Raw genomic sequence first — 24,039 nt, 5'->3', positions numbered from 1 at the left:
ATCTGCTTATCATTATCTGTCATGGGACCTTTTATCATCATTTAATGAGCAAAAGGAATGATCTGAAAAACTAAGAAACTTTTAAGTGTCCACAGTTCACGGCCACTCTATATGGTGCTGACTCAAAACTACACTAGCAATATTTTAGTGGCTCATATTCCTTATACGGTTGACCCATAGAGACCTGTGACAACAAGCCAAATTCTCATGTTGATGGTCCACAAAAAAAATAAATAAAGCCAACAACCTCAAAATAAAACTGTAATTTTATTTGTAATCCTTTTATTCTTCTATGATTTCTGGACACATACCGCCCCACAAGATCCTGCTTTTCCATGTCCTGAGTTAAGACGATTAGTCATGAACTAAGAGACTGTTTCTGTGACCTTGTGGAACCTTATCCCAAAATTATTTCTTAGTTATCTCCAGGGAAAACCATTTAGATCAGATGAACTCATCACTATTTGGCCAAGTCTGATGTGAAAATTCTTTTAGAACAAATTAGTCATGGAAGAAAAAGAAGAATATTTTTTTTAAATCAAAGTTTACTGTAGATTTAGCAAGAAATATGCTGTCTCTCATACCAACCCTGACCTCAAGGCAACTCTTTGGGGAACTGAGAGAATAAATTACTGAGATGTGATTTTAGAATTGATATCCCAGGTGAATCAAGAAGCCTTTGCAATTAGAATGTCATTTGCATGCTTAACAGTATTACTGCAGTTCTGGTACCACTTTCTCTGAAGCCTCAGCCAAGAAAGTCATCCAAATAAGTATAGGTTTTTATTTTTTTTAAAAAAGAAAGCTGAAGCCGGGCGGTGGTGGCGCACGCCTTTAATCCCAGCACTCGGGAGGCAGAGACAGGTGGATCTCTGTGAGTTCGAGACCAGCCTGGTCTAAAAGAGCTAGTTCCAGGACAGGCTCCAAAATCACAGAGAAACCCTGTCTCGAAAAACAAAACAAAACAAAACAAAACAAAACAAAACAAAAAGAAAGCTGAAGAGCATTTACTTAGTCCTTAGTTGTATAGCAGGCAATATAAATGAAAAATTGGAAGCATAACTTTCATGCCCTATACTATCCGGGAAATGAAGATATTAATTTACAGGCTTAGATAGAATAAAACAGAAACAAATTCTCCTTTTTTGTTAATTTAATGACTGAGGTTAGAATGCTTTCTGAATGAAAGGTTACCTAAATACCATTTCTGTGGGATAATGCATACTCTGTATAGATGGAGTGGTTCTGTACTGCAACTGCATTCAAGAGCCTCTGATTCAGTAGAGGGATATGGGAAGTACCCTAAAATGCCAGCACTCCACTTGATGATTCATCATTCTTAGTTTGAAGCATGACTTATCAAACCAAGGGTCACTTAAGGAGTCCCCATATGGAAACCTGACTCCCACGGTCATTATGATTCGAGACTACATCACAGTATTGACAATAGAAGGTTGGTGAGCAAAGTACACAGATCCCCAAATTCTCTACTAATCACCAGATGTCAATGTGGAGTATAAAAATTATGCTGGGCACAGATGCTCTGCAGCTTTAAATTTTCTTTATTTGTAGAGGACCCAGGCCCACAAACCACTCTTCAGCTTATTCTTTCTTTGTCTCATCTACGCTTCTGGTGCCAAAAATAAACTACAAGAGATGCAAGATATACAGTTAATGCTGAGTTGGAAAGACAAACTGGCCATTGTTGATTGTCTTTAGAGATAAAGGTCAAACTTATGCTTTCAAGTATAGAACCACTAAGAAAGGATCAACCTTAGAAGAACCCGTTTCTTGAAATAAGGCAAATCTCCCTAAAGTTTGATTAAAGTGAAGTCCCATCCTCATTCTCTTTATGTCGTATTTCTGCTCCTTTCGAGTAAGGGACAGCATTATGGAGACCACTTACTGTGGTATGATGCTATGCCTGCTCACCAAACCTGATGGCCTTTCATATGCCAAATACAGTCTCTTGGGCCTCCTACTGTCAGACACTTTTGTTTAATTATTATTAAAATTTTCCACCTCCTCCCCGCTTCCCATTTCCCTCCCCTTACCCCCACTCCTCTCCCCCTCCCTCTCCAGTTCAAAGAGCAGTCAGGGTTCCCTGCCCTGTGGGAAGTCCAAGGTTCCCCCCCACCATCCAGGTCTGTCAGTCACTTTTATCCAGACTACAAGACTACTTAAGTAGACATTAACATCAAGGTAGTGTGTGACAGTTTCATGAGTTTGGGAGGAAAGACTGGGTGTGTATATGAAGGGGAAGGTCCTTTAAGCATCCTCAGAGAGCTCAATAGGAAACTGATTTAGAAAGTCAGAAGACTGAACATGCACAGGTCAAACTGAAAGGAAAAAGAACATTAATGTACACTAGTCAATCACACAATGCATGGTTAAACAGCTCATTAAATTCAGTGAAAAGCTGGATGAATTCTTAACCACTGTTGGTAGGAATGTTAAACCACTAGAACAAGGATTAAGAAGAAGCTTCACAGGGAAAGAAAGTGGCTATGTGGAAATGGTATATAAGAGGCAGAAATAGGGTGGGTACAAATAGATTCTAATTCTATTCCTTTGCAATATTTTATTCAAATAGCTCTCATTCTCCCTTACATTACAGCCAAATGTCTCCCAGAGCATCATAAATGTGGGCTTTCATTCTTTGCTGGCTCTGACATGAATAAATTTGAGCTTTAAGGTTTTTCCCAAGAAGATAAGGGGTCTGCCCCACTGTAAGACTCTCAGTCAATTGCTTATTCATTCTGAACTTAAATATTTTCTCATTCAAAGTGAGAGTACTGTAACAATTTTAGTTTGTATATGTGAAAATGAAGCCATTGTACTTGAACACACAAAGACAGCATTATATGAATGTATACCCTTTAAGTGCTTTACTACGGTATGGAAGAGCAGGGACAATAGTGAAATAACTTGAGTCAGTATCAAAAGACCGTGACACTACACACTGTTGGTCAAATTGTGGAACCTTAAATAAAACAGCAAGGCTAGGTAAGACTTTATGACTGGAAAAGTAAGTGTTAACTCTACAAGAGTATGTGAATACCCTTAGGGAGATGCATAACAGATGGCTTGGAAAAAGGAGAGTTTGCTGGCAATAGAAGGGCATCTTTCACAATCTGTGTGGAATTTTGGTTGAGACATTTATTTCAGGAATTTCTCCCCCAAATTATTACTTTATGAAACATGTAGCCTAACTGTAATGGAACTGCTATTGAGGATTTCAAAAATATGAGCCCTAATCTGAAGGACTATCTTTTTCTGAGTATGTATCATGATATGGCATTCATTATTTTCTTATAGGCCTTTATTTTCATGAGAAAACTAAGACATATGTTGCTCATATTTCATGGTACCATAACTCTCATAACTGATGGTAAAGGAAGAGGAATCCCAGCCCATGGCTTTTTTTTGGGGGGGGATCTTCTTCATATCTTATCTAAACAAAAATGTTTCATGTATACAAATCAATCTTAGCCTTTCAGCTTAATGTTGTCAGGAAATGATCCAACTAAGTACCCATAATTAATTACATCATCTTTCTTAGAATTCCTACTCAATTCCTAAGCATGTATAAAGGAACACAGGTAAAATAATCCCATTACCTTCTTATCAGCAGCCTACTTATAACTTGTAGGTTATTCTAACTTTTGATTTCCTACCACCTAACAAGACAATTATAATTATAATTTTAATACAAAAAATTATCCAACAGACCTTTATCAAAATCGGCAGTAAGTAGAAAAATATGCTTTGGGTTGAAGGTGGTTCCTTAAAATGTGATTTTAGATTATGGTTCTAATTACTGAAATAATTGCATGGTTACTCTAGTTACTTGAACTATGAAAATAAATGCTTGTAGAGTGTCAAAAATAAGCTTTTGTGGTTCAATAAATTTCTTGCTAAGTCTAGTATTTTTAAATAATAAACTTAATTATTCAAAAAACTTATAAAGAAATAAAAAATATGAAATACTGAAAATTAAAAAACTCAAAGTCTACACAACTTAATGAAATTATATAGAGGTAAGACTGCCATTTGGTCCGGTTATGCTTTTCTTTACATCTAATATCCAGTTATGAGTGAGTAAATACCATTTGTCTTTCTGAGTCTGGGTTACTCACTCAGGGTGGGTTTCTATTTCTGTCTATTTGCCTGCAAATTTCATGATGTCATTGCTTTTCTACAGCTGAATAATACTCCATTGTGTAAATGTATCACTTTTTTGGTCCATTCTTCAGTTGAGGAGCCTCTAGGTTGTTTCCAGGTTCTGGCTATTACTATAATGTTGCTATGAACATTGTTGAGCAGGTGGCCTTGTGGTATAATTGAGTACCCATTGGGTATATGCCCAGGAGTGGAAGACTAATTCCTAATTTTCTAAGAAACCATCATACTGTTTCCAAAGTGTCTTTACAAGTTTGCAATTCCACTGGTAGTAGAGGAGTGATCCCTGGACTCCACATCTTGTCCAACATAAACTGTTCTTAGTAATTTTGACCTTAGCCATTCTGGCAGGTGTGAGATAGTATCTCAGAGCTGTTTTGATTTGCATTTCCCTAATGATTAAGGATGTTGAGCAATTCCTTAAATGTCTTTCTGCCATTTGAGATTCTTCTGTTGAGAATTCTCTGTTTAGCTCTGTATCCCATTTTTTAATTAGATTATGTCATATCAGAAAAGCTATGTAACAAGGAAGACCCTAAGAGGGACACATTGATTGACCAGGGAAGGCAAATTCAATGATATCTGCTGGTTAAACTGGGAGTGGGGTAGGTTGGGGTGATAAAGGGGAGAGCATGGGAGTTGAGAACAGGATGGATCAGGATGGTTGAGGGAAGAGAGGGACAGAGTGGGAGCACAATGAAAGAGAGATCTTGATAGAGAGAACCACTAAGGGCTAGGAAGAAGCTTGATGCTGGAGAAATTCCCAAGAATCCACAATGACCCCAGCTAAGACTCCCAACGATACAGTTATATGTTTTTCCTAACTAATATCCATTACCTGCATTTAGTCGTTCCTCATTCACTTATATTGAGTTGTTCTTGTTTCTTTAAGTTATAATGATGCATGTGTGCATTTGTTTACATATACATATATTATTAGTGAGAGATTCTGCTTATGAGGGAATCGTGATTTACTTTTATCTGAGACTGCCTGATTTTATTTAATATTATGCATTCTAAATCCATTCATTTTTCTGCATTTTCTTTAAGTCCATACCCTACAATATAGATTTGCACCCCCATGTTTATTGCTGCTTCATTGACTATAATCAAGAATGCAAATTAACAGCCTTGGCCATCAATAGATGAATGGAGATATATAATATGTAATACTATATATATATGCATGATGAATATATATGTGTGTGTGTGTTTATGTATCATTTGAGTGACTCTTCCTCTTATATAAAAGAGATGATATTACTATGTTTTCCAAGATCCATGAGTCAGTACAATAATCACTACAGTAGATGTTTTGTTGCCTATGTTCATTGAATCTTAGGTATAAGAGTTGTATTAAATTTGCTTTAACTAAGTTGTGAAAGTCAGGTCTGGTGTCTTTGATTTTACTAGAAAATTAGTGTTTTAGAATGTGACAATAAAGAGTTCTCCTCTAGGGATCACAAACTTTCTATCCATTGTTACTTGACTATGCTTATAGCACTAGGCACAAAACCTCTCTGATTAAGTGAGACTTAATTTCAGCTATACAACTATTGGTTATCAGCAAGATGAAAATATCACTATTATACCAACGGGGGTGTCTTGCTGGACTTGTAACTATTGGGTTTCATTGGTTATCCAGCTGGATAGGACCCTGGTTGCTTTTCTTCCTTAGAAGCTAGCATGGATCCTTTACATACTATAATACCTAGTACTCGGGGATAAGGCTTACAGTAAAGTTCCAGTTGATTTCCTCCAAGTTTTATGCCTGGAATGTATGGTGTTTTCAGTTTTGGGGTCTAATCTTAATGTTCATGGAGGTAACCAAGTAATTGAAACAGCATATCAAAGATGTAGCTAAAGCTGGCCTTGGCCTTCACAACAATAGGATTGCAAACATGATTTTTTGAAGGTCTTCATGGAAAGATTTTATTTTCAATTTTTTCATCTCTAAAAAGAGAATGTGAGTAGCAAGTCTTTGTTAGAATAGTAGGAGGTCTGGCAGATAAATAACACTTTAATAGGCAACAAGAAAGAATAAAACCTAACATGTGATCAACACCTCATGAATGAAAGCATTTCTTATATCCATAACTTATGTAAGAATACATGGATGATTGAGGAAAGGAAATAACAGGTTTTGATTTACTTCAGATTACTACCATAGAACTAAGTATTTTCACTGCTAAAAACACAGACTACCAGAATTCTGAAAATAAAAATTAGAATAAATAGGAAATGAAAAGACAAGCTAAGTTATTGCTAGTTTTTTATTAAGTAGTAAATAAAGCTTGCATTTACATATATTTAGTATCTAAGGGCACATGTCTGCAAAGCATTTTGCTAAAGTTTCTGGTTTAGACTGCTTCCATAGTTATCAATGTAGTATGAGTTAAAGAAGGAAAAATGCAAAGCAAAGTGTAAAACACTAATTGAAAAATGACCTAATGCCTCCCTGGAAAGAATTGGAAGTGTTCTGCTATAGTTATACATTTCCTTCTAGCTGTTTCTTCAATTACTGGATTTACTCATACTTATACTCTCTATTAAATGTTGTTTTTATAAATTACTGAGTTATATTTTGGTTATACTTGGAGTATTTTTATAATAAAATTAACATCTAATAATTTTATATTTTCTCAAAAATTATGATACCAGGTGATAGTTTTTACACGATTCTTATTTCCCTGGAGATTAAGGAGTTCAGATTAAGGAATTAGCAAAATATTTAGGAATTCCCAAATAAAGATCCACATATTTCAGTAACCCCTTGAAATGAAGAATATATAATATCTGAAGAAAACTACAAACTAAACAAATAAAGGAAGATCGCAGTTTATGTTTCAGAGTAGATGTACTTGATGAGAAAGAAGTAGATAAATGGGGTTGAAGAAAGGAAAAAGAGAAGGTTCAGACACACGAGACCACAAAATCAGATGCAGGTTTCCATCCACAGGGAAGAGAGTTCAGCACTCAGAAAAAAAAAAGTGAATGGAGAATATAAAAGAAAATTCACTGTAAATATGCTGATAATTGCTATTCATAAATTTTGTTTCCATGTTTGCATATTTACATACATCCTGATAGTTAATGTACTCTAAGTATGGATACTGAGGAACACCATGTTTAAAACATAACCAAAGGTTTAGTCTGTTTGTAAGTACTATCAACCATGGAACTTATTGCTTATTTTTTCTCATTACCATTATATTTCCTTCCCTCCTTCTTTTCTTCCTCCTTCCTTTCCTCATCCCTCCCTTATTCCCTCCTTTCCTTTCGTTTTTCTTTTCTTCTTTCATTGTTTTTATTTTTCTTCCCCATCTCTCTTCTTTTGTCCTTACATTCTTGCTTTTATTATTTAATAATTTCAGAGACAGACACAACAGATTTAGAACACACTCACCCTTTTTAGCCTTCAACTTCTTCCATAATCACTCACCCACATCCTCCCCAAAATTCATTCTTCTTCTTCCTCCTCCTGTCCTTTTTTTTACTACTCATGCTTCCCTTCCCTCTTTTTCTTCCTCTTCCTTTTCCTTCTTGTTCTATCACCATCAAGTATAAATAATGCTGTCCCTATGTGTATGGGTATAGTGCCATCCACAGGAGGCCAGAGGCCGCACCACTGAAGAAAACTGACTCTTTGCAGCCCTCCCCAAAATACTCTGGTTAGCAGTAGGGCCTCATGATCTCCACTGTTTTCCTAACTTTTGAAGGAACTTGAGGTGCAGAGAAGGAAAATGCTTGATTCACATTTACTGGACACATAGATTTGCACCAAAACTGAACCAACTCTGCTGTCTTTTCTATACTGCATCAGATATGAAGCGTGAACTGGTTTTTCCTTCTGTCAGACTTGTAATTTGTTCTATCTCTCGTACTTATTCAGTTCCCCTTCACATTATTTTTAGTTATAGTGCAAACTTGATGACTAATCATAACCATATATGTGCCATGCTTGCCACACTGAATGGAGAACTTTCAGGAAGCCATGGCATAGAGAAACTAAAATTAAAATCTGTGATTAGACATTTCTGCTTCTAGCACTACAGAGTTTTATAATCTTGTAAATAGAGTCAATGTCAAACCGTGTAATGATTACACAGGAACAGCTCTCTGTGATAAGAGAACAATCCAAGTATTATGCCTTTAAGTTAAAATATATTGAAATAAAATGGGAAAGGGATGTAAGGGTGTAGTTCAGTTTGCATTCTTCAGAGGCCTTGCTCAATAAGTACTGAGTTTTGATCGATTGATACAGTGTCATATTTGACTAAAGAGGTGGGGAAGTCACACTGTCTCTTTGTGCTGTATGGAGGCAGAATGCACTATTGATTTTATGTGTTGGATGGGTTGTCAGTGTACAGTGCATTGTTGATTTTGACTTTTATAGCCAACATGTTTCCTTTAATTGGATCATTTGTAAAAGAGAGGAGGAGAGTGGTTCTCTTCTGACAGTGACTGATGACAATCATTTCATGTTTGTCAATATTTCATAAACCCACTCTTACCCAACACCATGGTTGCCTTTCTATATCTGCTGATTGTAGTTTCATCTCTCTGTTTAATATACATGTAAGGGTCTCCTCAAATTTTCATACACAATACAATCTGATAATTGTTATTTTGGCAACAATCTTTTTTTTCTTTTACTTTGACAATTAAGTCGCTTCTGAAAACAGCATCCAACTGACTTCTTCATAATTTAGTTATTTTCAAATATCTACACATCTCTTCCTTTTAGCATGTATTAGACAGTGTCAAATCATTTAGGGCATTGTCGAGTCCAAAGGGAAGATTCAGTAGTTCCATAGGTGGAGTGTTCTTTCTAGAACGAAGAATACTATACAAAATTAAATTACTTTTCTGTCTGGTGTTGGGATTGTTTCATATCTGTTGACCAACACTTCTGTGGCACATTGGTCATGAGGACTTCCTGTTGTTTCAGCAAAACAAATATAGGTGATTAGAATGATATTTGTCAATATAAGCCTATAAAAGAAATGATTCTGTATGTTTTCCCTTTGCATTTTTCCGGGAAGAATGATAATTGACTTAGCAGCTATTCTTACTCTAATCAAGAGTTTTTCTTTGCCCCATTTTTATCTAAGTCCCTTGGACTCAGATTTGAGAGTGTGACTGCAGTGTGTTAACAAATGCTTTTGAGGAAATGAAATCTTTGTAGAAAATGACTGGACTGCAAAATGGAGGCCTGAGTTATGATCTACTAGACCTTGGACAAGTCATTCAACTTATCTGTGGCTGAATTTATTCACCAATAAATTACAAAGTTTACACTAAGTAAAATTGAAGGTCCCTTCTGTCATTCTCTATAATTTCATGCTTCCACATATCAAAATTCCGTGTGACAAGAGCTTAGAAGGCAATCTATGTATTTTTTAGGAAGAAGCTTCTCAACTTAGGTAGATAATTCAAGGAAGTCAGGGCATCTGACTGCTTATCCACTGGACAAATGGTGCAAACTGCCTCTAGATGCTTCCTGAGTAAAGATGGATGATAACCAACTTGCTCTCCCCCTCCCTGTATCCTACAAATCATGTTTTGTTGACAAGCTTTCCTAGCTATGCCAAGGATGAGTGTTTCAAAGACAATTCTTTTTAATTAGAGAAATTTGACAGTACATAGTTTGATGTAGTGTATTGGCCATTTGCAGGTACAAACATCCATTGTACCTTCATTGACATGAAAAAAAAAATTGTTGAAACTGGCAAGATTCAGAAGAAAACTTTTCTGGGGGTCAGATGCAAAAACAATAAAGATGAATGACTGCTTTGCATGCATTTTTTACTTAGCATGGTCCTAGGGACACATTTTAATTGATTGATTGATAATTTTTAGAAATATATTTTACCATTGTGTGATCTCATGTTTTGAGACACTGTAAATATAGACAATCTAATTAGAGTTCAACTTGAATAGACTATCAAATTTGAAATACTTTTAATCATTTTCTTTCTAATCATTACCTTGAGTTCTCGTTATGTCAAATTTCCTGTCTCCTACAGCCATTGAGGTGGTTCTCAGTTAGCGAATCTTCTGTGGCAAGAGGAACACAGTACACTTCATTAGCGACATGACTGTCTTTAGCCTCGTCTCTTTTATATTAGGAGCTCATACTTTGGAAATTTCTAGTCAAGTTGAAGTATTTCTTTCTTAGTTGAGAATGTGTAGAGAGCCACTGTATCACTGACATCTCAGGGATGACTCAGAGTGAAACATGTGGGTTACTGAGAGATGAGATTATACTCTTGCGGAATAGCTTCTTTCTCTATTCTCTCAATTCAACTTCTTGGTCATTTGGCTCATGATCTCCTGTTCAGGGCTTCTTTGAAAACATAGTTATGTTTGGTATGGAATGCAGGCATGTGGTTTCAAGCCTGTTTATTTCGGTGCATTGTTGCCCTGTGGAAAAACCTTTTTATACTCTTTGTTGCTTTAATGATAGTAGTCTGTGTGTCCCTTTCTCTTAGATTCTTTTACTCCTGTTAGAGCAAGAATTCGACCAGAACAGCTAAAACAACTCCCAATAGGAATGTAACTCAAGAAGGTGATGTAGTTTGCTGTAATGCCCACTGACCTCGACTAAAGATCTTACACTACATTCTGTTTTTCCACTATGGTGAGAAAGAAAAGGTCACAACACTTTCTTCTTCCACAATTACTAGTACACAGGCACACTCTGCCTGAATCTCTCATCTATTCTCTAGCTAAGCTGAAAAAGAATGGCAGAATTGGACTCGAGAAGAACGTGTGTGACTCAAGACTTCCTTTAGAATGGATTATATATAGGGGTGTGTTTTTAGATTTTTTTTAACTTAAGTTGGGCATAAATTTCTATTCAGCATTATTCTATTTAATCTGGATTTATGTTTTATGAAGAGAACATGAAAGAATTGAAATAGAGAAAGCCAAAAGATTATTATTCATGAATAATTTGAGATTTTTCTGAAATTATTTGATAATATCAAAACGGAAACTATTATTTGCTTAGATTCCAGCATTTTCACATTCCATGTACTCAGTGTAATCAGTGGAAATCACAAGACAAGGAAAAGGCAAATCATATACTGATGTTATAATAAAAGTACGATGTGCTCCACAAGAAAATGAGGAAGGCAAACAGTATCTTGGTATTGTAGTAAATGAAGAGTTTTTCTTTCTCCCGTTTAAAGATGCATGACTCAGACATCATTATCACTACACTTGGCAGGACAAACAAACTGAAAGATTCATAACCACAGCAACTAATTATCAGAGCTATTTCTCATTGCGCTTGAGGTTAGACGAATTAAATAAAACAGCAGAATGGGTAATTCCATCAGAGTCTAGCACTTATTCACTCTCACTGTGCTGCCTACACTCTTTGGACATAACCATACAAATAACCACAAAATAAACAAATAAATAAGCACAGATAAATAAATATGCATAATATTTTTTATAAGGCAATGTTTAGTAGGAATACTGAGAAAGGTATTTATCCTAGTCATTTGGGCTCAGGACAGACATGTTGACAGGAAGAAGCTACAAAATTCCAAGGAGTTGCATAAATCACAACAATCAAAAATAGAACAAAGTCTTCCCATGTAGGTTAGGGTTCTACTTGTGGGATCTTCCATGGTTATTTCCAGATCTATTGAAGACAACTTATTTGAAACCTGAGCCTCAGAACTCAAAGCAGGCAGGGAGCTTACATTGGCTTTACTGTGTAGTGCTCTTCACTTTATTTTTTCCTTCCACTTTCCTTTGGTTTTAAAGATTTCAGTCATTTTTATTCATTTCAACAGCAGGTGTGAAATAGTAGGCTGTCATCTGCCTTTTTGTAGTGCTGCAAGCCAAAATTATAAATGGGTTGACATTAATGGTAGTCCAGAATTTAGTGCTGTGTTGGTAGACGGTATTGAAAATGTTTTCATATGACAGATGAAATGCCGGCTACTGAAACTTCAGTGAGACTAGCTGGATACGTGTGACAGGTGGTGGTTTTTTTTTTTTATCTTTCTTGTTGGTATCCAGTTTATCTCGAGTTCCTTCAACTTCATACTCTATTTTTCTTTCTCTGTTTTCTCTGATGTTAAGTTTTTTTCATCCCATCTTGTTGCTTCTAGTATTAGACATAGTTTAGGAACTCATAAGAAGTGAGTGTGCTCTTTAACGCGAATGGACTACAGTAAGAATGTAAGTTCCTTTTCAGCCTCCTCTAGCAGGGAAAGTGCTAAGCATTCAGAGACCTTCTGTAATTTTTTTTTCAGTATGCAATTGCACACATTCACAGGTTGACAACCTGGTTAAAGTGTTCTCTGGGGGTACAGGATGACTGACAGGAAGAATTTCCCAAGTCCTATCTATAGTTTCTTTGCAGAAAGTGCTTGATCTGTATTTGTGGAATGCTAGTTAAACAAAGACAGGAGAATTTCTGTTCTAAAATTTTCCTGGGGAGCTTCAGAGTGCACTTCTTCCCTCATGATAGTTCCAGGTTCTGGGGTCTTAATTAATTAATTTTACTTACCTGTTAAAAGACTTCTGTGTTAGGACAGACAAGGAATGAACATAAATATGAAAGAGGTTATTATACACGTAAGAGCTTTTCAAGAATTCTGAGTTTCAAATATCTCCTTGTGGTTTTATCTGCCTCCACCTAGGTCAGAATTTATTTCATAGCAACTCATTTATAACATTTTCAAGTACAAGATTCTTTCCCACATCTTTGACACGTGAAAACAAAAGCACAAGTTGGTAAGGCACCTGCAGAGCGGTGAGGCACCCCTTTGGGCATGAGGCTTCTGGGGAGCTGCTCACATGCCTTTTAAGAAAATTTCTCAAAAGTTTGCTTGCATACATGATGAGGTGATAGTTTGGAATCTTCTATAGTGTGTTTTTAGGTTAGCCAGACTATACTGAGAGGTTGAAAAGGCATCTCTACACACACAATGCACATAATCCTCCAGAGATACCAAGTCACTTTTCAGCTTTGAAGAGAAGCAACTTTACATTTCACACAGACACAGACTTTAAAAATTTTCTCAGTCCAAATTTCTGTTTTCCAGAAGTTAAAATGTGGGAGACCTCAAGTACAGTCAGACCTTGTGACTTCAAAGACTGCAGTAACATATGAAATGTTGCAGGTCATTGTCAACCCACTTGATTTGTGGCATAGACAGCCCAGAGCTGTCCGTCCTAGAATGAAGAAACTGTCCAGAGTTCTCCCTGCAACCTTTCTCTCAATTATTTAATGTAAGCTATGTTCCTGAGCTATATATGGCACAAATAGTAGACTAGCCCAATAAGAAATTGTCAAACCCAATGACATACACATACAAGAACACTAAAGAAACTCAGCAGTGTGTGAGTTTGTGTGTGTGTGTGTGTGTGTGTGTGTGTGTGTAACAATAATCAGAGGAAGAGAGATTATGACTTTGAGGGGAAATAAGAATTATCATGGAAGGAGCTGGAGAGAAAAAAGGAAAGGTAGAAAATGATATTATTGTGTTTTAATTAAAACAGTTGCTATTTTCTGTACTGTTAAATGTTATATTTGGATAGTCAAAATATATTTTTCAGATAATTTAAGATGCTATTTGATTTTTGTCCTTACATATGAAAAATACTGTTGCTTTTACTTACTAAAATGTCTACTTTAAGATTAACTCTTAATAATTTTTCTCTAAAGTATCTGAAAGCTTACCTTTCCATAATGTATTAGAAAGGAAATACATTTAAATGAAAAATTCTCAATTTATTTCTTTTTAAGGTTTTTAGGTTTTATTTAAGATATTTGATAGTTGTCTAAATAATCTCAGGTTTAAATTGTCAATATTGGTCAGGTGCATGGTATACAGTGAAGTTTTTAATCTTCAAAAAATAAGGCAATGTAGGACAATGAAGAAAGCACTTAGGAGAAGGGGTAGTAAATGAGGTGAGGTGGATAGAAAATGTAGGTAAATGCCTGAAGTCACACTGCTTAGAAAACTAAGAACAGGTCTTCTGACTGTTGTGAGCATAGTCTGTTCACTGCACTAAGATAAACTACACAAAGAACTCACAGAGATGGCATTTGGTGTAGCCTAAGTGGGAATGCCAAGCTCTAAGCATAAGAGAGCTTTTCAGCATGAGAAACAGCTTCAATACATGACAACATGAAGCTGGGAGACAAACTACAGCAGTGGGGTATTTAAGAAGCTCTGTTAGAGTGAAGTAGGTATACAGGGTTAAGCTTTAGAGCACCAGTCCTAAAAACTGGTTTCAGGTCAGGATGTGAAGGCAGTGAATTATTGGGGGAATTCTATTTTATTTTGCAGGTGAGGATATGCCTGAAAGAGTAAAGGAGCAGTCATGCTTCATGTTCAGAAGCATGTGTGATGGAGAGATTCTTCAGTTGAGGTAATCAAAAGAGAGTGGAATTGAAATTTATAAGAGAAAAAGCAGGATATGGAAGGTCTTTGATTATTATGAATGTTGGATTTATTTGCTTATAACAGGATGGTTCTATTAATTTATAGCACTCTTTGACTTGAGCTCTTTTCCTGTCATGTCACTTTATGTAATATATACATTCTACATTTTTTTTGGTTCTAAACTGATATATGCAAATTTCATTTCAGAAGACTTGTATAAGTCTAAGCAATATCTTGGGGTCGACAATGTCAGAAACATTGAGTATATCTTAGAATTTTCCAAGGCAATTAGTCCCTGTCATAAGAAACAAAAACATCATACAATGAAGGTGAAATAGTTGGAAAAGATGTCTGAAAATGATTACCTTTAAATGAAATTATACCACATTGGCAGGTGTATTGCTTGTGAGAATTATATAATATTCTCTTCAATCATCATATGGTAAAACATATAAAATGGGAAGAGGAAAGTTCCTAATGTTGTGAGGGAAATGTCTGAACGTATGTAACATTTGTCATCAGATTATATGGCATGGTGCTTGGAAAGATAGTTCATCAGTTAAGACTATTTGTGTTCTTTCAGATGACCTAGGTTTAGTACCTACAGTACTAAGGTCAGGCCTATAACTTCAGCTTTAAAGAATCTGATTTTGTGTGTGAGTTTATGTGTGTGTGTGTGTCTGTTTATACAAAGGAAGACACATAAATAAAATTAAATGAAACAAAACAGAATAATATAAAAGTATATAGTAGAGGATGAATGGCTTTTGACTCACACAGTTTACTCCAAGGCTCCATCGCCTTGTCACTCTAATAACTCATAGTCAGTTTAGATGATTTTAGAAGGAAAGCTTTTATAACTGAGGAAGAGGAGAAAGAGAAGAGATCAGAGGCGGTGAAGTTAACCAGGAGTTGAGAAAAGCACATCCTTCTTTCTCCCAAATTAATACACAATGATATCCTAATCAGATATATTGATATTGTTACTCATTTGCATGTTTTGGGGGTAGCATTTGCATGAAATTATCATATCATACAGCACTGTAAATTTGAAGTTAATATTTGGAATATTGTAGAAAAAGAATAGAAAGGAAGACTAATTGATTTGCATTAGAATTCAAGTTTCACAGAAACAAGACACTTGTACTGAACTTTAAAGTATGAGTTTTCTTTATTATATGGACAAAGGCAAGGTAGGAGGTCTTTCTTGAAAGTGTAGTGTGACATATTCTAATAAAGATACATGATAAATACTGAAAACTGGAGCAAAGGATAATATAAAATAAAAAGGAAACATGTAGACCAGTGGTCTGACAATTTATGGTTACCAACCAATGATTTTAGTTGATTCTTTGGATTCCATAGGGTAGCACTGAAGATTTAAACAGTTGTGGATAAGTGACAGAAATGGTACATAAAGCTTCAGCTCTTACTAAAGAATATAAGCATATAATCTCTGACAATGTAAGTGTACCACCATCTTCATCTGGTAGAAACTTCTCTCATCCTGGTCCTTTTGTTTGAAGATAAGGAAAAGAAGATCATTCCTTGACAATAACAAAATAAGATGATAGTCATGAATTATGAAATGTTTAAATTTGAAGGGACAAGTAATTACAGAATGTCTATCTGAGATTTAAGTAATAGTTTTTTTTGTTTTGTTTTGTTTTAATTTATTTATTTCTTTATTAATTAATTAAAGATTTCTGTCTCTTCCCCACTGCCGCCTCCCCTTTCCCTCCCCCTCCCCCAGTCAAGTCCCCCTCCCTGGTCAGCCCAAAGAGCAATCCAAACTGCCTAGGCTCCCACAAAACCAATGGTTTTTCGAGACAGGGTTTCTCTGTGGCTTTGGAGCCTGTCCTGGAACTAGCTCTGTAGTTCAGGCTGGTCTCGAACTCACAGAGATCCACCTGCCTCTGCCTCCCGAGTGCTGGGATTAAAGGCATGCGCCACCATTGCCCGGCAAAATGTGTAGCCCAGGCTGGCCTCAAACTCGTGATCCTCCTGCCTCTGCCTCCTTCAGCAAATCCTACCGGTGTGTGCCACCACTACCGGCTAAGTAATAGTTTAATTCATTATATAACCAAATGAATAAATAAAAAAATCTTCAATACAAATAATAAATGCTGTTTTCAGAAGGAATGATTTCCTAGTAAAGCAACACATTGTTGATTTTTGCTGTTGCTTTCTGGAGAAGGTAACTGGAAGGGGTACTTGCTGAAAGAAATGTTGCCTTCAAAGGTTATAATAATAATAATAATAAGTCAATTAGCAGACATATAATGCATGCTACTTGTAAAAACACAAAAAATACCATAATCTGTGGGGTTTGACAACTGGAATTTTGATTGCTTTGAATTTCTTGAGACAATAAATCCTCTGAAATGTTGGATCATCTGGGCTATCTGCCCCTATTGGAGATTTTTCAGGGGGTATTCCTTGATCAAACCTGATTTTTCTTAACCCAGAATGAATCCACAGCCTCTCATTTCCCGTGGAAACAAAAGGAAAACCTCTACTCCAAAGTAACATAACTTTTGAATAAATTTTGAAGTCAAGGCATATTTAAAATGTATATGTTGGGTTAATCCAGAAGCATTTATAATCAAATGTCTTTTAGCAGCTGTTATTCCTTCCTTAGCAGTCAAACAATTCAAAGACAGCACAATAATATACAGTATCCAGATTCTCTGTATATTTTCCATCTTTATGTGGCTTATTTTTTTACTCTATTACTTTTTCTATAAGTTTAATATGTATTTTTATTATCTTTACTCCTCTAATCTATGACTGTCTATACTCTTTTATATTACATTTATTATTTCTTTAGTTTTTTTTCTCTCCCCACCAAAAAAAAAAAAAAGAGAGAGAAAGAGAAGTTGGATATGGTAGGACACAACTTTAATCCCAGCACTTGGGAGGCAGAGGCAGGCAGATCTCTGTGAGTTCAAGAGTAGCCTAGTCTACAAATCAAATTCCAGGACACACAAAGGTAAACAGAGAAACCATGTCTCAAAAAAAATATTAAAAATAATGGAGTTTAAAATAAAGCCACTTAAAGATGGAAAATACACAGAGAATCTGGATACTGTATGTTATTGTGTTGTCTTTGAATTGTTTGACTGCTAAGGAAGGAGCATCAGATGCTGGATCAATCCAACATAGATATTTTGAAAATTCCTTAATTTCAAAATTGAAGTTAAAAGATCTGTTACTTTGGAGAAGATGTATTGTTTGTGTTTCTACAGGAAAAGTGAGGCTGTGAACTCAATCTGGGCTAAGAAAAATCAGGTTTGATCAAGGAAGACCCCCACCTGAAAAATCTCCAATAGGAGCAGATGGCCCAAATGATCCAACATTTCAGAGAACCTCTGTTGTAGTTTCTTCTGAGTTCTGTATCCAGAACATCTTCAAAACTGCTGGCTGAGATGATCAAGCCTCACAGAATATTCCAGTCAGGACTTGACCATAATTATAAATTTTCTTTAGGTCCCCATAAGATTATCAGCTCCCCCTATCAGTACAAAAGTAGTCTAGAAAACAATGCCTGCATCCCCCCCCCCCACACACACACCCAATGGATTCTGGATGTTTGACTTTGTTTAGAGTGTTCGTTCCAAGTTTTCGTGGATAAAGACCAGGAAAAAGCTAAACAAAGGAGATTTGATCCACAGTTCTTGTTTTGAAACAAACAAAAAAAAAAAAGACGGGAGTTCTGTTGGGACAATGGTCTTGTACCCTGTAAAGATTCTTAAGTTGCACTGGTTTAATAAAGTGCTGATTGGCCGGTAGCCAAGTGGGAAGTATAGGCATGGTGACCAGAACAGAAGAATTCTGGGAAGAGTAAAGGCTCAGTCCTCAGTTGTCACCCAGACCAAGAGGAAGCAAGATGAGAATGCCTCACTGATAAAGGGTACCAAGCCACATGTCTACCACAGACAGGAATTATGTGTTATTGTAAAATGTAAGTGTTAGGAAGCCTGAGCTAATAGGCCAACCAGTTTATAATTAATGTATACCTCTGTGTGTTTCTTTGAGACTGAACAGCTGCAGGACTGAGCAGGACAGGAATCTCCATCAACAAAGAAGTCCCAAATTAAGGGGCTGGCTGGTGTTTTTTATGAGTCCCTTTTCTTATGATGTGTCCATGAACACTTAATTGCATGTGTCTTTACAAGGCCTATTGGGACATTCCTGACATTTTCCTGCTCTTTTGAGGAACCTATTTATTTAGATTAGCAACTTGTCCTTGTGATCTTATTTAATCTTAACTATCCATTTAAATGAACAATATCCAAATATTGTCATTTTATACATTACAGCTTTAACAAATGAACTTGGATAGGGGATAATTAAGTTCATAACAGATGAATTAGAGTTTTTGTTATGTTTTGCATTTTATTTCATTAAAGCTTTTCTAAGCAACGGAGTGGATATATTAATAAATTAACCCAGATATAGATTTTAGGATGTAACAAAAATTTTATGTTTAATATCTCCTAGATTTTTTTCCTAATTTACTATTTTATTTTAGAAACTGGTGTCTAATATATTCTCAGTATTAGGGTAAACTGAGGTGGGAGAATGAATTGGGCAAGGGATGAATCATGCCTACCTTTTGAGCCACGGCTTCAGTGCTCTATAAAAGCACTGGTCCTATCCAGGTAGAAGGTAAAAATCACAGAACACAGTTCCCTGTCTCCCCTGCGAGCAATAAGAGTGTGCACACTGATAGTAGTGAGGCATCCTTAAGATTTAATGTTTCCAAATTAAAGAAATGAAGTAAAGGATGCTAACGGGTTCAGCGTGTGACACATGCACAGGTCTAGTGCCTGCTTTCTTTCTTCAACACATGGCAGAACCACATGGCCTCCCAGGGACAGAGAAATAAGCATCACAAGGGACCCAGACCACAGAGATTTATGAGGTAGTATAGTCACTGCTTGGGGGAGGGCAGGGCAGTGCTTTAGCTTAAGATGTTTAAAACCTGGCTGCAAGAGAAGCAAGGAAGTACACCTCGGGGAACAATTCGCTGCCAGGTTCTTGGGGAGGGAAAAATGACTTAACGGCACTTTCACTGTCTCAACTTTGGTGATTTTTTTTCCTGGTAAGCAGATATCTTCAGTAATTCCCTTTGTAAATAGGCCCATAAGATAGCAATATGCCTTCCTGTGACTCGACTTGTATAAATCATTATTGCTGCTTTTGACTCACAGAGTTAGAAATTCGTCATTGAGGAATGAAATAAACCTGGTAGACTAAGCTAAACATTATTTCTTTGCCTAAAGTCCTGGATAAATCAGGTCCAGCTCAGGGGTTCAGAGATGATGTAGGGTTCTAGGAATTGTGAAGTTCACACATCTGAAAAGCTGGTAAAAGCTTCCAGGGTATCAAGAACTCTGGTGTCAGTGACACACCTGTGGACTGAAATGCTTGAGGGGAACTGGACACTCTTAGGTTCCTGAGAATCAAACAGCAGCCTTCCCGCCCCCCAAGATTGTATCTTGAATGAATCTTCTCACCTTCTGCAAGAATATCCTCTGGTCCCTGCTTATATATCTGCATGCCAAACCTTACTAGATATCTGGCTGCAGCTTCTCAGTGGTTCTCAACTGGGGACATTCTAAAATTCAACACACATTCTCGTTCAGTCAGAAAACAAAACAAGATAAAACACACCACTACAAATCACTGAGATCTTCCTAGACAAGGGGACTAAGACCATTCATTATTTTGAATTCCAATAAAATGAATACAGATGACTCTTATTTGAACTGCCTTACATTTTGTCCTCCCTCCCTTCCTTCCTTCCTTCCTTCCTTCCTTCCTTCCTTCCTTCCTTCCTTCCTTCCTTCCTTCCTTCCTTCCTTCCTTATTTTTTAAATTTGTTATTCCTTTTACATACAAACCATAGTTCCCCCTCCCTTTTTCCTCCCCCTTCCTCCTACCCACCCATGTAGTTTATAAAATTGTTTTTATTGAGCTATATATTTTTCTCCACTCCCCTTTCCCCATTACCCTCTCCCATGATCCCATGCTCCCACTCTACTTCTCATGTAGATTAGATTTATTTAGGAATCTCTTAGGGTCTTCTTTGTCGTCTAGGTTCTCTGGAATTATGAATTGCAGGCTGGTTTTTCTTTGCTTTATGTGTAAAAGCCACTTATGAGTGAGCCCATATTTTATTTGTCTTTCTGTGTCTGGGTTACCTCACTCAATATGATGTTTTCTAGATCCATCCATTTGCCTGCAAATTTCAAGATGTCCTTTTTTTTCTGCTATATACTATTCCATTGTGTAAATGTATCACATCTTCTTTATCCAGTCTTCAGCCGAGGGGCATGTTTTTAGGTTCTGTCTATGAAAGAATAATGCTGCTATGGACAAAGTTGAACACATGTTCCTGTGGTATGATTAACCATTTTTTTTTCAGTATACACCCCAAAGTGGTATTGCTGGGTCTTGAGGTAGGTTGTTTACTAATTTCCTGAGAAATCACCATACTGATTTTCAACGTGACAAAATTCTTTACATATGAGGGCCCTTGTGACTAATATGAAATGTCCTTCTTTGTCTCTTTTGATTGATTTTAGTTTGAAGTCTATTTTATTAGAAATTAGTAGCTACACAGGCTTGTTTCTTAGGTCCATTTGATTGGAAATTATTTTTTCTGACCCTTTATTCTGAGGTGATGTCTGTCTTTGAGGTTTAGGTATGTTTCTTGTATGCAGCACAATAATGGATCTTTTTTTCCCTATACAATATGATTGCCTCTGTCTTTTTATAGGTGAGTTAAATCCTTTTATATTAAGGGATATTAATGGCCAGTTATTGGTAGTTGCTGTTACTTTAGTTTACATCGTTAGTGATGTTATTGTGTGCATTTTTCCCTGCTTTGGAATTTGCTGCTGTGAGATAATCCATTGTCTGAGTTTTTGTGGATATAACTAACTTCTTTGGGTGGGAGTTTTCCTTCTAGTACTTTGTATAGGGCTGGGTTTGTGGCTAGGTTTTGGTTAAATACGGTTATGTTATGGAATATCTTATGTTGTCCATCTGTGGTGATTGAAGGCTTTGCTGGCTATAGTACTGTGAGCTGGCATCTGTGGTCTCTTAATGTATGTAAAACGCTTGACCAGGACCTTCTGGCTTTCATTGTTTTCACTGAGAAGTCAGGTATAATTTTGATAGGTCTGCCTTTAGATGTTACTTGGTCTTTTTCTTTACGGTTCTTAATATTTTTTCTTTATTCTGTATGTTTTGTGTTTTGATTATTAAGTGGTGAGAGGACTTTTTTTCTTTTCTTTTCTTTTTTTTTTTTCATCCAGACTATTTGGTGTTCTGTAAGCTGCTTCTTGTATCTTCATATGCATACCTTTCTTTAGCTTAAGAGGTTTTCTTCTATGATTTTATTGAATATATTTTCTGTGCTTTTGAGTTCAGGTTCTTCTCCTTCTGTTCCTATTATTTTTAGGTTTGGTCTTTTCATGGTGTCTCATATTTCCTTGATGTTTTGTGGTAAACTACTGTTAGATTTAACATTTTCTTTGATTAATAAGTCTATTTCCTCTATCTTATCTTCAATGCTTGAGATTTTCTCTTTCATCTTTTGTATTCTGTTGTTTATGCTTACGCTTGCAATTCCTAATCATTTTCCCATATTTTTCATTTCCAGCAGTCCCTAAGTTTGTGTTTTCTTTATTGTCTCTATTTTGGTTTTCAAGTCTTTATCGTTTCTTTCACTTGTTTGATTGCTTTTTCTTTTCTTTTTTTTTTAAGGGATTTTTGATTTCTTCCAATTTTTACTTGTCGTTTCCTTCATTTCTTTGAGAGAATTTTTCATTTCCTCTTTAAGGGCCTCAAACATTCTCCTAAAGTTTTTATTTTTTTTCAGTCATTTTCTTCTGCTTCTTCTGTATTGGGTTGTTCAAGTCTTGCTGTTTTAGAGACACTGGTTTTTGTTGGTGTTGTGTTGCTCTTTGTGGTATTGTGTTCTTACCTGTCTACTGATCTTTTCCTCTGACTGGTGTAGTTGGGGTTATGTCTCTGGTAATCACTCCTCCAGGTGCTAGTAGATCCATCGCTCAAATGGTTTCTCCTCATAGTGGAGTTGGGGCCATGGTTTCAGTCAACCCTGTGGTTGTTCTGTGCTCCCAGAGGTCACTCTGAAATCCCAGAGGTTATTCGGGCCTCTTCCCGTGGAGGTCGCTTACTTGGGCCTGCTCCTACAGAGGTAGCTGTCCTGGGCCTACTCCCATGGAGGTAGCTTGCTTGGGCCTGCTCCTGCTCCCTGCTGAGGTCACTGGCTCCAGCCTGCACTCCTGCACTGTTCTTTCAATAGGCATCTACAATGTCTGCTTCTGGTACTTTTCTACTGATTACAATATGGTAGGGACAAAAGAGAATGTATTATAGATTTTACATATGGTAGGGACAAAAGAGAATGTATTATAGATTTTACTATCAAACATCCAGGAAACAAATATCTTTCCATCTAATCTAAACATTCTGGATCTGAAAGGTTCATTTTTTTTTTTTTTGGTTTATTTCATGTAGCTGGCATAAAACTGATGCAAAGCTAGATAAGAAACATATGTATGTACATATATGTGCACTCAAGCTTCTTTATTTGCATAAACATATGATAGAATTACTAAAATTCTAATGCAGAGGTAAAATCATCAACCAAGAAAACTTTGCATCACATCAAAAGATGGACATATAGCACAGGCTATTGAATTTACACCCAGATGATTATTATTAGTAAAACAAGGGCATAAAGAAGAAATATGCCACTTATCAGGTGACATTAATACAGCATTTTCTATTTTCAGTGGTTTTCCTTGTTCCACAACTTCCCATTGTTAATGGTAGAATGCCTTATCCAGTTGCAGTGTTTGATTGTGAAGAAATAGGTAAGTATGGCTTTGTATAAGTTGGTTGGGACATCAGAGCATTCCCTAGAAGATTACTGGGCACTCTGATTCTTCTTCTCTCTAGCTCTATGGGGTGATTTGAAAGAAAATAGCCCCCCAAGGTTATGACATTATTAGGATGTAGGGCCTTGTTGAAGTAGGTGTGGTCTTGTCAGAGGAGTATGTCACTGTGGAGTTGGGCTTTGAGGTCTCTTTTGCTCAAGCTTTCCTAAGTGTAACACAGAGTCCACTTTCTTATGTCTTCTGGTCAATCTGTAACCAGTACCCTGTTTTCCTGCTCACTGCCATGCTCCAGACCATGACGATAATGGATTGAACTGCTGAAATTAAATGCCTTCCTTTATAAGAGTTGCCTGGTAAGGATGTCTCGTCACAGCAATAGAAACCCTAACAAAACTCTATTAAGATGTGTATGTACTTAGTTCTACCATCTTCCCACAAAATGTTTCTCTGCCTAACTATAAATTCAAAGCAGCAGGGCCAACTAATCATGGAGTACAAAC

General features: G+C 36.4%; 1 long non-coding RNA gene across 2 annotated transcripts in view; it reads left to right on the top strand.

Moving 5' to 3' along the window:
• Nucleotides 1–14,586, top strand: part of LOC126497167 (uncharacterized) — a 75,474-nt gene extending 60,888 nt beyond the window's left edge. For both annotated transcript variants that reach the window (XR_007590537.1, XR_007590536.1), the window contains one exon: nucleotides 14,505–14,586. This is a non-coding gene — a long non-coding RNA (uncharacterized lncRNA). The remainder of the gene's footprint in view (nucleotides 1–14,504) is intronic.
• Nucleotides 14,587–24,039: the final 9,453 nt, after the last annotated feature.

Source organism: Alexandromys fortis, unplaced genomic scaffold (genome assembly GCF_014885135.2).
Source record: "Alexandromys fortis isolate MF-2015 unplaced genomic scaffold, M_Fortis_MF-2015_v1.1 scaffold_25, whole genome shotgun sequence".
In the NCBI taxonomy this organism is placed as follows: Eukaryota; Metazoa; Chordata; class Mammalia; order Rodentia; family Cricetidae; genus Alexandromys; species Alexandromys fortis.
The sequence above is the reverse complement of the archived record's forward strand: the minus strand, read 5'-3'. Positions and strand labels throughout refer to the sequence as shown.